Source organism: Montipora foliosa, chromosome 13 (genome assembly GCF_036669935.1).
Source record: "Montipora foliosa isolate CH-2021 chromosome 13, ASM3666993v2, whole genome shotgun sequence".
In the NCBI taxonomy this organism is placed as follows: Eukaryota; Metazoa; Cnidaria; class Anthozoa; order Scleractinia; family Acroporidae; genus Montipora; species Montipora foliosa.
Window position 1 is genome coordinate 31,528,567 of NC_090881.1, and position 10,000 is coordinate 31,538,566.

At 37.1% G+C, this 10,000-nt stretch overlaps 1 protein-coding gene and 1 long non-coding RNA gene across 3 annotated transcripts in view; one reads left to right on the forward strand and one right to left on the reverse strand.

Annotated features, from left to right (window-relative positions):
- LOC137983305 (26S proteasome non-ATPase regulatory subunit 9-like) overlaps positions 1-10,000 on the forward strand; it is a 35,074-nt gene that overhangs the window by 7,161 nt on the left and 17,913 nt on the right. Inside the window, exons 2-3 of one of the 2 annotated variants that reach the window (XM_068830516.1) lie at positions 2,376-2,489; positions 8,942-8,969. The gene's annotated coding sequence lies outside the window, so the exon portion shown is untranslated. Of the gene's footprint in view, positions 1-2,375; positions 2,490-3,736; positions 3,785-8,941; positions 8,970-10,000 lie in introns of those variants that run through there. The other variant, XM_068830517.1, reaches the window with a different exon arrangement.
- LOC137983307 (uncharacterized) overlaps positions 9,729-10,000 on the reverse strand; it is a 2,586-nt gene continuing 2,314 nt past the window's right edge. Inside the window, exon 4 of the long non-coding RNA XR_011118936.1 lies at positions 9,729-9,828. This is a non-coding gene — a long non-coding RNA (uncharacterized lncRNA). The remainder of the gene's footprint in view (positions 9,829-10,000) is intronic.

The window sequence follows — 10,000 nt, forward strand, 5'->3', positions numbered from 1 at the left end:
GCTATGGTATTACCACCCTTCACTTTATAGAGCTTTTTGTAAGTTGTTTAAAAAGTGTACATCATCACATGAATACACAGCATTCTGTTATATAATGCATATTCACCATCTACATATTCACTTACAAGTTGCGTGATTTTGTGTACTAAATTATTTGCAACAATGTTTAGAAGCATGTGCACCCTCATTTTAGTTAATCCACAAGCGCATTTGCCATCGTGTAATAATATTAGCAGTATCCTCCAATATGCCATATATTACCCCCCTTTGGTAAGTCATTTTTAAGTTGTTTCTAGAGCCTTTGCACCATCATATCATATAAGACTATTAACCTCATGTTACATAACTCATTAATAATTCATGATGGGAAAACAAAAGAAATGTTTTATTAATTGATATGTAAATGAAGATTTTTTTTCATTTACACAAATTTTTCTTTTGATTTCCCCTGTTAATTGTCTTGAATCATCAAAGATACAGAGTGTACATTAACACAGTAATGCTGATGTTTAATAAGTCATATACAATATTCGCGTCAGATCTGTATCACATTTACAAACTTTCAGCTTTGCCTAAAGTTTGTAAAATTGTGTGATACAGATCTGCCGCTCATATTGTATATATTACTTACTGATTCAAGAACAAGTTGCTTGTTGAAGCATGTTTGCCATGTATCATGTCTCATATTTGTACCCTCAACTTTCTAAATTACTCACAAGTTGAATACGTTGCCAACAGGCCATTAAAGGCTATAATAAGCAATAATTATTGTTGATATCTACTTAATATGTTCATTTGGGAGTTGTAGGCTAATGCACACACACAAAGATTATTGCATGATATATATTTACACTTGTACCCTCTATAAATTTACAGGTAAACTAGTGTTTCTTAATGCATGCACCCTTATATGTACCTGTGATATTATGACCGATCTATCTGTAGTCCTTTGCAAAATGTTTCAAAGACGTGTGCACCATCAAAGGGTATGTTGTAGGCCATTTTATTATATAAACACCAATGAAATACCAGGTAAGCTTTTGTGCGAAAACATGATAATTATTATCTTCAAGTGTAAAAATAACAGTGTTATCTTCACACGTGAAGAGATCACTGTTCCTATGGTTACATTATAAATCGTGCTGTTGTTCTATGTTAGGACTACAATAAATATTTAAGACACATGGTTTGGCATTTCATTGGTGTGTATGAAATTTCTCTTCTTGTGTTGAAAAATATTTCACGCGTTTGCTGTGCTCACTCATGAAATATTTTTTAACACTCGAAGAGAAATTTTGTATCCCCTCGTGGGCATGTAATATACCCTCCATAATTATATTATTATGTGTTTCTGTCACCATCTACTTGTCAGTTGTTTGCTGATGCATGCACTACCCAGTTTAAGAGATGTTTCAAAAGCATCTTCACCATCATTTTATACACGCAAGATATTATTTACTTCCAGTTATTCAAAAGTGCATTTGCCATTGTGTACTATGTAAGAGCACCTTCTTTTATGTCATATGATATTATCCCCCCTAGTATGTAATTTGTAAGTTGATTCAAGAGGCTGCACATCGATCATCATATATTGTATAACACTATTAGCCTCTTATTTCTTATTCAAGTATGAGTATGTTTGCCTTAGTGCGTTTGCCATGCAACATGTCTCGTGATATACTGCTGCCAGTAGTTACTGATGTTTGCGTTTTGCATTAATATCTGATTCAGTACCCTCTACTATGTCATAATTATGATATTCCCCCCTTCAGTAAGGCATTTGTGAGTTGTTTTGAGAGCCCTGACTTGTATAAATTAATGTGTTTGTCTGTGCAATTTCTAATGTTTTTAACTCATCTCTTCATATTTAATTTTCACTAATTTTTATCTCACGAAAATTTATCTTCTAGTTGTTGCATTCATTTAGTCATTCTTAAAACTTTTTGTAAAGTTTAATCTGCAAGGCTAATATCAAAATTCACCCTCAATTTTGCAGTTATGCTATGATTCTGATCTTTTTCAAATCCTTCTATGTACTGGATTGGTCTGAACAACTGAGAAAGTAATATTGAGCCAAAACATCACTAGATTCTTGTTAGCGATTTTGACTACTTTACATCAATAAAACCTCCAACTTCTCTTTTGTGGCTGTGATCATTAGTCAAAAAAGCTGTTTAAAGTTCATTGTAAGAACCACAGTCTTCATCTAGGACATTAAATTAGTTGAGACTACTTGTCAGTATTGTAGCTGAAGATCCATTCTGATCATGGAGCACTGGTGTTCCTCTCAGCTGCATAATGTCCGGTGTAAATCGTCACTAAATATGAAAAACAGACCTCTTTCACTTGACATACATGTACACATTTTGTTTTAGATCATGGAACAATACTCATGGGCATACTTTCTCTCAAAGTTTGGACATATTTGCACTCGAATCATTGACAAGATGAAAGAAAAAATCTTCCTACAATAGTGGCATCATTTTAAGGTAACTGGGATGAGTTGGGAAGGGCAGCCAATCCTCATGGGGGGGGGGGGGGGGAAAGCTGGTATAAAAAGGGGAGGTATGCTTGTCGAAAATTTTACATTAAACCCCTAAAGGAGACCAATTTGGGCGTGGCCCAGGCTTTTTTTGATCCCCAAAAGAGACCATATTATAATGCAGAGAAATGAAAAATAAAGCAACTTTTAGTGATGGCTAAGAAATTGTCATCCAATACTTTAACCTGCATGAAGAAATATAAAAGTGTAAATATACACCTTTATATTTCTTCGCGCGCAACCGTAAAGGAGACCTTCACGGCTACGTATGATTTTGTTTTGCCCAAAACACCCTAAGTGAGACCAAAATCTGAAATTTACACCTAAGCAAGACGGCAAGTATCCCTCCCCTTCTTTATTTTCCTATTCCAGAATACAGTCAATTGAACGCACCCAAAAAGTCATAAAAGTTTGTTTCTTGCATGTGTACATACCACAGCAGCATCTGTTCATGGATCAGCTTCAGGTCCTTTTTTCCCTTTACGGATGCTATTTGGAAGTACCAACTAAGCGGACTGAAAAGGAAGGCCATGATTAAGTCTAACACAAAGTACCAGTTTCCATTGGTATCAAAAAGCGAAGAAAACTAAGCTATTTCTTAGAATAGAACAACGAAGAAGGTCATTGTTCACAACTTGTGAGCTTTTGAGAATTTCATATTATCCAGAAATCAAGACATCAGTAAGATTACTATTGAAGGAGGGAAGTCAGATCGTAGCGCTTATCTGGACAATTTAAGGAGGCTTAACACAGTTTCTTTTTTTACACAAACGAAATATTCTGTTCTTCTAAAGATGTAGCTAGGGTCATATTTAGACATAATTTGGCCAGGACTTCTCACATATCATTTCTTCCAAACTACCATTACCATGGCAACCATATATGGCATTTCTGTGAGCCTTAAAATCAACATGTACTGTATTAATCTCGAAGGAAAGAAATGTGTATTTCAAGTGCCCATTATAATATATAATATATAGAGGATATTACGTTGCCGCGCGGGGATACGAATTTTATCTTAGAGTGCTGAAAGTATCTCTCACGCGTGAGTGAAGCGAACGAGTGAGAGATACTTTCAGCACTCGAAGATAAAATTCGTATCCCCGCGCGGCCATGCAATGTTCTGTTTATTATATAGATATTGATGAAATGTCTAGATTTAAAACAACTTGTTTTTCTCATTGCACTTTAATTGCCGAGGTCATGGGTTTGAATCTCGTTGAAGCCAACTGAATTTTTCAGGTGTGTATAAGAGACAATAAATATTATAACTTAAAATTGTCCAGATAATTGCGGGGATCACTCAAGAGCGAATGTCGCTAAGGCTTGGGCAAAATTGAAAATGGTCAAACAAAACCTTCTTTCGTATTTTGTGTGTACATGTAATTATAAGTTAGTGATGAAATGGTATATGAAATGAATCACATATGAACGGCGGATATGAAATCAAGTAAAGCTATGATCTTCGCAGTTATGAACGCAATTTTTGCAATTGCGTAGAGAAGCCTGAAAAATTCAGGACTTCAACGGGGTTTGAACCCGTGACCTCGCGATTCCGGTGCGGTGGCTTCATAGCTCAGTTGGTTAGAGCGTCCCACCGCAATCGCGAGGTCGCGGGTTCAAACCCCGTTGAAGTCCTGAATTTTTCAGGCTTCTCTACGCAATTGCAAAAATTGCGTTCATAACTGCGAAGATCATAGCTTTACTTGACATGTAAGTTAGTCCTTGGGATGAATTTACTCACAGTCGTGTTTGTTTGATGTCTAACAAAAACCTGAGCTGAGAATCATGGGGGGAAGTTAAAGCCTCAAAAAGCATTTTTTTGGGACATTTTTGCACCTAAAATTGGAGTTTTATTAGTAAAATATTTCAAAGAGCAGATCAACAGTTAAAAATGTACTTATATCATAGCATACTTTCATCCTTCCTCTCAAGAAAAATGTGTTCAGCTTTTCACCTTGCCCCCCTTGGTGACCACTAAGCCTTGTCATTTTTAAGGGGCTGAGATGTTTTTTAAAAGGCTAAAACAAATAATGTTCAAACAAACTTTTCTCTTCCAGGCATCAGAATTTTGAGTGGATGTGAAGATTTCACTCTTTGTAAATCGTTTGATGCTAAAGACTCTGTGGGCACTATAAGTTTTTGCAGGCCTGCAATCAATTTCAAATGTACACTGAGACAAAATTTGGATTTTTTTATACTTTTTATTCGTGATTATCTTTCTTGCAAAATAATATTATTACACCCGATTTCACACAAGACAGTTAGAATATCGTTAGATTATATTTATATACCGTAGGTTTGACAATCAGATATCAAGCAGATTTGCAGTTATTATTTTTCAAAAATCACATCTTCTGGCAAGCCATTAATTTATGCAAATAACTGTCTTCGGGTAACTTGGCAAGAAAATTTATAACTTAACTGTCCAGCAAAGTTAACCGCTTTGAAGGGAGTTCTATAATAGGAGAGAATGCATGTCGCTGTTGTTCAGATGACAGTTCTTATGTTTCGATGACACCTAAAATGGTTCCTTTTACCACAACACCCTGCAAATGGGTGACAAAAAGCTTCAAACATCATCAGCTTCCTTCCTGTGTGGTTATTTTCCAGATGTGATGCAATTTGAGCCATTTTTCAATTTCTGGGTTGTCAACGGTTATAATAAAATCCCAAGGCCGGAGACAAAATTCTCAGGAGCCACCAATTTGAGTCATATATTATTCCTGGATAAAATGTTTCCGTGATCACAAGTCCACATCAGAATCAATTGACAAAGATATAACTTCCATCATCAACGCAATAGCAGTCCTGTAAGCAACATCAGGCGGTGAATATTGCAACAAAACAGCTTTTGAAAGTGGTGCTTAATTATCACCAAAGTGGCCCGGGCCTCGACCATTGATAACAAACTGAGCTGTACCGGGTTGGCAGACTGTAGTATGTCAACCGCAAATTTCTTTATTCTCCTGGGTCTCCCGACATGACTGCATTGTCTCAGTCGTGTCGTCCAATCACAGTCACACCTCCTTCATGTTGACAAACTTCAAAAACATTCGCAAAGCCAGAAAGCGTTGAAAGATGGGAGAATGAAAGCTGTAGTGAACAAACTTTTGCACATTCATGCCGCTTTTATTAGTTAACAGGACTTTACACGTAGTAGGCTGTTCGCGATTGCAACTGTATTTACCTGGGGCCTGTTCCGGAAAGGTGTAATAACTCTATTCCAGGGATAAATGTGTCTTATTCCAGGAATACCTTTATTCCCAGAATAAATTCTGTTCTGTCAGAATAGCAGATTTATCCCTGGAATAACTGTTATACTTGGTATAATTTATTCCTTTTTTCCAGGAACCGGCCCCAGGCCTTCAAGGAATTAAACGTTTTCCCGTAGTTTGTCAACCACAAGTTTTTTTATTCCCCTGGGTCTCCCGACACGACTGTTTTCTCTCAGATTCTAATAATTAAATTTCACTAGCTTCAGTAAGTCCAGCCACAAAATATTCGAAGCACAATATCCCATGAGAACAAAGTTTATTTGCATATTTGCATGTTAATTCCATAAAAGCTTGAGTCAATGCACTCATGTGGGGAGACCCAGGGGAATAAAGAAAATTGTGGTTAACAAACTACAGGAAAAAGTTTTAGTAGCTTAATTAATTAATGTTAATTCCTTGAAGGCTTGATAATAAACAATTATTGGATGAGGTTTTTGTGATATCCGGAATAATCAAGGTCGAGGTAAGTGTTATCAGCCGAAACCGAAGGCTAAGGCTGATAACACTAACTGAGACCTTGATTATTCCGGATATCACAAAAACCGAATCTAATATTATTGTTTTATTATACATTGTTTTGAAGAAAATAACAAACGCATTACCGCAGCGATCAAAGTTTATTTTCAAACACATTGCTCTTGGAAGTAATGCATTGCGCATGCAACCTACAGATTATTCACTAATCTGTAGGTTGTGCTGTTTCCCAGAATTAACTGTAGGCTTTTAGCCAATGAGAAGACAGATGGTGACTACAATGTATAATAAATACAGTTACGATCGCGAACAGCCTACTAGGTACAATTAGCCCTATAATTTAACAAATAAAAGCAGCATGAATGTGCAAAAGTTTGTTCACTATATATGGCTTTCATTCTCCCATCTTTCAACGCTTTCTGGTTTGGCGAATGTTTTTGAAGTTTGTCAACACAAAGGAAGTGTGACTGTGATTGGACAACACCACTGAGACAATGAAGTCATGACGGGAGACCCAGGGAAGTAAAGAAATTTGCAGTTGACAAACTACGGTCTGCCACCCCTGTACAGCTCAGTTTGTTATCAACGGTCAAAGACGTGGCCACTTTGGTGAGGAAGCACCGCCTTCTAAAGCTGCGTTGTTGCAATATTCACCAATTGACATTGCTCACAGGACTGCTATTGTGTTGATGATGGGTTGAGAAGAAAGTTATATCTTTGTCAATTGATTCTGATGTGGAATAGGCCATTTTACAGCTGTTTCCTCAGCGACCTAGCCTATGAATGGCTGCGAGGCTGCTGGTGACCTTGCATTGATACAGCCCCTACTGGTTTTATCATGTAAATTGTGTTGTTGTAATGCTAATTAGTTCATATTAACATTACAAAAGCATGAAGGTTTGTATCAAAACAGGCTCACCTGCAGCCTCGCTTCCATTCTTAGGCCAGGTAACTTAGCTACAGCTGTAAAATGGTCTATAATTTGTGACCGTGGGAACATTTTATCTAGGAATATTTTACTCAAATTGGTGGCTCCTGAGAATTTAGTCTCTGGCCTTGGGATTTTATTGAGGCCCTATTAGGGGTTTTCGGGATACGGGATATTCCCGGAAAAAAATACCGGGATACGGGATATTTGAGGATAAAGTTATTGGGATACAGGATAATTGAGAAGTAGTTTCAGGGATACGGGATATTCGCAAAAAATTGAAATACATCAGATGTTTAATGAGAAACATTCTTGGATTACTAAATACATGCCCTTTTCTGTATTTTTGTTGACGATTAGATATTAATGAAAAATATAGAAGTGTAAAAAACCAGTGATGACCAGTCATCAGTTCATCATGGGCACTACGTGGAGGTAACATGAAGTACTAAAAATAGCACACCAGCACTCGATCAAGGAAGCGCCACCTGATCGAGGTGAGACCTCTGTAATGGCGCAGGTCAAAGTCATTCATGATATTACGGCATGTACAGGGTTCAGGGTTAGGGTTAGGGTTTGATCGCAGACAATCTCAAAAATCTGGGACATGTCGGGAAAATGGAAACACTTCCTATTTTCCCGATTCGTCCCAGACCATCCCAGATTATTGGGGATTATTTGAATAAAAACAAAAGAATATTTAAATGGTGTCCATTTTGGAATAAGGTGTGTGGACATTGCCAAGAATACTCAAAGTGGCCAGATTGAGTGACCCTGGGTCTTTGAGGATGGTTGCTACACTATACGCATGAGTGGATTACAAAACAGTGACAAAGACACATGTAACCTGTTTGACACAAATCAGCTATGGTACGAGGCAGGGTATATAAGTGTCCAACCAAAGGTCATACTTATTTTCATGACTAACAAAATTATGATCCCATGGATCTTTGAATGGAAATTGGAAGTGGACCTATTTCTACCACCACCACCATTACAAATGTGCGATCTTTTTTTGACAACCAAGGATGGGTGCTAAAGTCTAAGCTTGCAAATCAAGATCTCCCTTTATTGAAAAACAGAAAGAATTTTTAATTCCAGAACAGAAGAATACTTTGTAAAAAATGAGCATTAATTAATTAATTAATTAAAGATCGTCGAGGTATTGTGACTGAACTTAAACTTGGGATAAAAAGAAGGAAGAAATCTGGTATTGTTCAAATTCTCCTCAGGCATTCCACACGCTGTGAGTAGTAAGAACCACTTTGTGACACTTTGTGACAAGTCAGCCGGTACATGTACAAACTGAATTGTCAAAAGGTATTACCTGAATCCCCTGCTGAACTACCAAGATGCAAGATATTTGTCAGCTAAAACTAAATATAAATGATGATGTTTGGAGCTTTTTGTCACCCATTTGCAGGTTGTCTTGATAAAAAGAACCTTTTGAGGTGTCATTGAAACATAAGAACTGTTGTTTGGAATGAACAATGGCCCCCCCCCCCCCCCCCCCCCCCCGATTCTCAGCTCAGGTTTTTGTTAGAAATCGTACAAATGCCACTGTGAGTAATTTTATCCCAAGCACAAACTGCACACAAAATATAAACGAAGGTTTTGTTTGACCATTAATTTTCAAATAAATTTTCATTTAAATCATGGCTCTCTGCATTTACGTGATTAATTTCATGATGGAAAGACAACCATTTCTTTTTTTTCCAGTGCTAATACGTTGGATGTTTGAGTATTGGTAAGTACACTGTATGTAAAGTACATGTATTGAATTATAGATATTTCATGACTTTACCATGTTTGACAGAATAATTATCATAATTGATTTTATTACTGTTCTTGCTGTCTTTAGTTTGGTGTCCCCATTTAGCTCACAATCATTGTACACTACATCTTTTGACGTGATCATAAAGTATATATCATATCTAGATCGGCATTACAGTGTATGTGGGTTGAGTTTGTTTGCTTCTCTACTCTGCACCAAGAGCTTTTTCTCCAGGTGCCCTGGTTTTCCTCCTCTCCTCAAAAACCAACACTTGACTTGATTTGACTTGATTTGCGTTAATTCTTTATTTCAGTTTACAGTGTCCCCCTATTAGCGCTCCAGCGCTAGAACGACTAGACACTTAAATAAAGCTCCTTTCCTTTTACATGAATTAATGGTTTAATGGCATAGCTTCTCAAGTCTCCTAATAGATAGCTCAGTGGTAGAGCTTCCAAACTAGTAATAGGAAGGTTGTAGGTTCAACTCCTTAAAAGGCCATGCGCAGAGCACTCCAATTTTTTCCAAGAATCCTGAGTCACTATCAGTAAAAAGATTTCTTCCTTAATTTATTATCTATTACCGGTAACATTATTGGTTTATCGGGGATGAACACCGTGCGTGCGTGCCTGCCTTTTTCAGGGGTGTCCAATGCAACATGTGTGATACACATGCCCACGCGTCGACTCAGTGAACTGAGGAGATTGAATCTAGTGTACGTCCATCTTCACTTACATGTTCCAAAATGTAGTGCTGAAAGATGGCTGTTTCTGCTAAGATAGCCTCATACACCATACGTTTTTCTGAGAGATCATTGCCAGGCTGGCCTTTTTATCTGGAGAGAATAAAATAGGACATATGCAAGAAAACTTTAAAAGTGTAACCATTTGCAAACAAAATTATAACGGCAGCATTTGTCTTGAATGAAAGAAATGTGTATTTGAAAAGAAAAGAAAAGATCGACCTGCTACCAACTGTAGCTCAGTTGGTTGAGCATTACACTGGTT